Raw genomic sequence first — 4323 nt, 5'->3', positions numbered from 1 at the left:
GACATTTCCCATCATTCCGCCGTGGTTTTTCCTCAGATGATGTGTGTTTGTTTATTAAATTCAATTTCCTGCTCCTCCCCTTTCAGGCTTGGGCCGTGCCATAAAACAGCCATATAAACAATAATGTTTAAAAAACATGAATGTCCAATAAAACAGTATTTCCCAAGTGGAGACGGAGTTCGATCAACACAGCAAACTGCCACACTGTGGGGATCTTGACTACATGTGAAACAATTAGTCAAGGATGAATAAAGTTGTTAATAACTTGATGGACAGTTGGTTAGTGGTGGGGGGGGGGGTGATGGTTAACTGTAGAAGAAGAAGAGTTTGGATTTATATCCCCCCTTTCTCTCCTGCAGGAGACTCAAAGGGGCTGACAATCTCCTTGCCCTTCCCCCCTCACAACAAACACCCTGTGAGGTAGGTGGCTCCGAGAAGCTGTGACTAGCCCAAGGTCACCCAGCTGGCGTGTGTGGGAGTGTACAGGCTAATCTCAATTCCCCAGATAAGCCTCCACAGCTCAGGCGGCAGAGCTGGGAATCAAACCCGGTTCCTCCAGATTAGATACACAAGCTCTTAACCTCCTACGCCACTGCTGCTCCTTCAACCTGCTTCAACCATCTGCCTGGCAGGTCAGCTCTGTCTTTCAGGCCCTGCGGAACTGCCTCAAGTCACGGTTTATCATTTCTGCAGCAGGGAAACATCTGTCTGTTTTTTCACCTTAAGAGGGTTACCTGGCCTGGCGTGAGTGGCGCTGCAGCATGGGCCCGGAAAGTGACCTTGGAAACGCACGTCACCCCTGGCATCTCTGAAGCCTGCCTTTGAAACCAGACTCTGGCTGAGCTGGGCTCTTCGGAGGAAAGAATGCCCCCCTCCCTTGCAGGCCAGGGCCGAGATCGGCTGCAAATGCAGCCCAGTGCCCAGCAGGAATGCTGCCAGGACACCTATTTATACCCTCTTCTTTTCACAAGAATGGCAGAAATCTGAGAGGCACGGAGGAGCCTGTGTGGTGGGGGCAGAGCTTTAGGCCAATGACGCACCCATGTCTTACTGCAACCTTTGCCAGCAGTGAATTCGCCTGTCTCTCATGTGGGGCAAGAAGGGCGTATTGCACACATTTGTCCCTGTTTCTGCACCTTTTTTTCTGACTCAGTGCAGGAGCAACACATTTCCTTGCAAATCGCAATCTCCTGCCCAGTGTATATTTCATTTCATATTTCACATTTAATTTATATCCCGCCCTGCCAGCGGCGAACAACAGTAGTGAACAAACAATAAAGCATAGCATAAACAGCAACAATAATGAATCATAATACAACAATATCAACAGCATCATAATCCATCACAGTGATATATTATAAGCAATAAACAATTTAGACATCAATAAAACAGATATAATAATAAACACAATCAAGTTTAGATTTAACGATGGCGATTTGATATATCGGACCTAGCAATATCGATAGCAATAACAGCAACAACCATAACAATAACAGCAGCACAAAAACCGGTAGACCAATATGTAAGTAACCACTTAGGTAGTCCCTGACAAACTACGTCCTATTTACTAAGTTTGAAGAAAAAATAAACTTGTAACCGGAGCTCTTCTCTAACGATCCGCTCTGGACGGCATCTTGAAAATATGCTGCCACCTTGACTTGTTGCCTTTGGGTTTTTTCATGTCTACAAAATTTGCATGGGGAATTAGCATATTCATCCATCTATCCATGCATACATACATACCGGTACATACCGGTACATACCAGTACATACCAGTACGTATGTACATACATACATACATACATACATACATACATACATACATACATACATACATACATACATACATACATACATACATACATGGGCTAGGTTGTTTTCTGGAGCACATGGGCTAGGTTGTTTTCTACATACATACGTACATACATACGTACATACATGGGCTAGGTTGTTTTCTGGAGCACATGGGCTAGGTTGTTTTCTGGATACATACATACGTACGTATGTACGTACATACATACATGCATGGCTACGTTGTTTTCTGGATACATACGTACGTACGTACGTACGTACGTACGTACGTACATGGGCTAGGTTGTTTTCTGGAGCACATGGGCTAGGTTGTTTTCTGGTACCCTTTTCTTGAGAGTTTACTGCTCATGTGGAGGAGTGGGGAATCGAACCTGCTTCTCCAGATTAGAGCCCACCATTCTTAACCACTGCACCATGCTGTAGAGCCATTGCCAAGCTGATTAGACACTTTTACCCTTACTGGACCAAGGGCCCAATTCAGTATAAGTCAATACTAAGAGCAGCCTGGTATCGTGGTTAAGAGCAGGCGAAATCTAATCAGAGAACTGGATTGGTTTCCTCACTCCTCCACATGAAGTCTGTTGGGTGACCTATGGCCATTCTCAGTTCTGCCTGAACTCTCTCAGTCCCACGTACCTCACAAGGTGTCTGTTGTGGGGAGAAGGGAAAGGAATTTGTAAGCCGCCTGGAGATTCCTTACAGGAGAGAAAGGTGGGATATAAATCCAAACTCTTCTTCTTCTCTCTTTTATATTGTTGGTATCATTCTTGGCCTGAGTTCTGAGCTTGGGTTTTTTGAAGATACGCATCTGAAGAAAATGCTAAGGGGAACTGAAGCAGGGTCTGCATTCAGGAGGGTGACTAAAATGGTCAAAGGTCTGGAATCCATGCCCTACGAGGAGAGACTTAGGGAGCTGGGGACGTTTAGTTTGGTGAAGAGGAGGTTAAGAAGTGTCATGATAGCCCTGTTTAGATATTCGAAGGGATGTCATGCTGGTGAGGGAGCAAGCTTGTCTTCTGCTGCTCCAGAGGTTAAGACCAGGAATAATGGGTCTGAGGAGAAGGAAAAGAGATTCCACCTTAACATCAGGAAAAACTTCTTGACCGTCAGGGCTGTTCGACAGTGGAATTCACTGCCTTGGAGTGTGGTGGAGTCTCCTTCGAAGAAGAAGAAGAAGAAGAAGAAGAAGAAGAAGAAGAAGAAGAAGAAGAAGAAGAAGAAGAAGAAGAAGAAGAAGAAGAAGAAGAAGAAGAAGAAGAAGAAGAAGAAGAAGAAGAAGAAGAAGAAGAAGAAGAAGAAGAGGAGGAGGAGGAGGAGGAGGAGGAGGAGGAGTTTGGATTTATATCCCCCCTTTCTCTCCTGTAGGTGACTCAAAGAGGCTTACAATCTCCTTGCCCTTCCCCCCTCACAACAAACACCCTGTGAGGTAGGTGGGGCCAAGAGAGCTCCGAGAAGCTGTGACTAGCCCAAGGTCACCCAGCTGGCGTGTGTGGGAGTGCCCAGGCTAATCTGAATTCCCCAGATAAGCCTCCACAGCTCTCGTGGCAGAGCTGGGAATCAAACCCAGTTCCTCCAGATTAGATACTTTGGAGGTTTTTAAAGAGAGGCTGGATGGCCACCTGTCAGGAGTGCTTTGATTGTGTGTTCCTGTATTGCAGGGGGTTGGACTTGATGGCCCTGGGGGGTCTCTTCAACTCTATGATTCTACAATTCAGCAGAAGGCCACTTCATGTGTTCAATATTGTGTGCTCAATTCATGGTGGGCCTTTATTCATTCCAAAGCTTGACATTTCTTGTGCCCCTCCCCCAGTTCTAACAATTAGAATACTTTCTACCGAATCAAGGGATCTGACCCACCGTTGATTCCTGGGCCGTGCTGCTGGGTCGTACTGCTTGTCCCTAACAACAGCAATTGTGCCGAGCGCTGTCCCTTCACAATACGCACCATTGTGCTTGTTTTGGCTGCAGAAGAGTCAGATCGACTTGGCACTTGGGTGACATCCCTTTTTCTACTGCTCCGTTCAGATTTTCTCATGGCCTGCTCCAATTCCCCTTCCCATTAGCATTCCATTAAGATGCATACCTGCACAAACAATCCGGTCCCTCCAAAGTTAGGAACAGGAAGCGGTATTTTAACCCTTGCGGTGCTGGAGCCTGCACCAGAGGATCGTGAAGACATCTACCTCTGGCATCTTCTCTGAAATTGGCTGCAGGACAGCTACGCAGCACGGTGGAAACTGAAAGCGCTGGGCTTCCTCAAAGAACACTCGGCAGTTCCGGAAGCAAAGCAAACGTCGGTGGGACTACAGGGCAGGGAGAAGATGCAATGGACCACACCAAGACAGAGGACCTGTCTGGAAGATCTCAGGTACGTTTGCGATGCGCAGAACTTCGGGTAACTTGTGGTCCACCTGCCACACGCTGAGGCCTACCAGGTGCGTGATGCCGTTCCTGTTTCCGCAGACCCGTCAGGCAGGTTTGCAGAATCCCTGGTGGGGCGACCTTGCAGCT

The 4323-nt window shown here is 47.0% G+C and overlaps 1 protein-coding gene across 1 annotated transcript in view; it reads left to right on the top strand.

The window, feature by feature from the left end:
- Nucleotides 1-3840: 3840 nt before the first annotated feature.
- HHATL (hedgehog acyltransferase like) overlaps nucleotides 3841-4323 on the top strand; it is a 34000-nt gene continuing 33517 nt past the window's right edge. Inside the window, exon 1 of the mRNA XM_048510388.1 lies at nucleotides 3841-4180. The gene's annotated coding sequence lies outside the window, so the exon portion shown is untranslated. The remainder of the gene's footprint in view (nucleotides 4181-4323) is intronic.

This window comes from Sphaerodactylus townsendi, linkage group LG11 (assembly GCF_021028975.2).
Source record: "Sphaerodactylus townsendi isolate TG3544 linkage group LG11, MPM_Stown_v2.3, whole genome shotgun sequence".
Taxonomy (NCBI): domain Eukaryota; kingdom Metazoa; phylum Chordata; class Lepidosauria; order Squamata; family Sphaerodactylidae; genus Sphaerodactylus; species Sphaerodactylus townsendi.
Note: the sequence above shows the minus strand (reverse complement) of the source record. Positions and strands in the feature narration are given on the sequence as shown.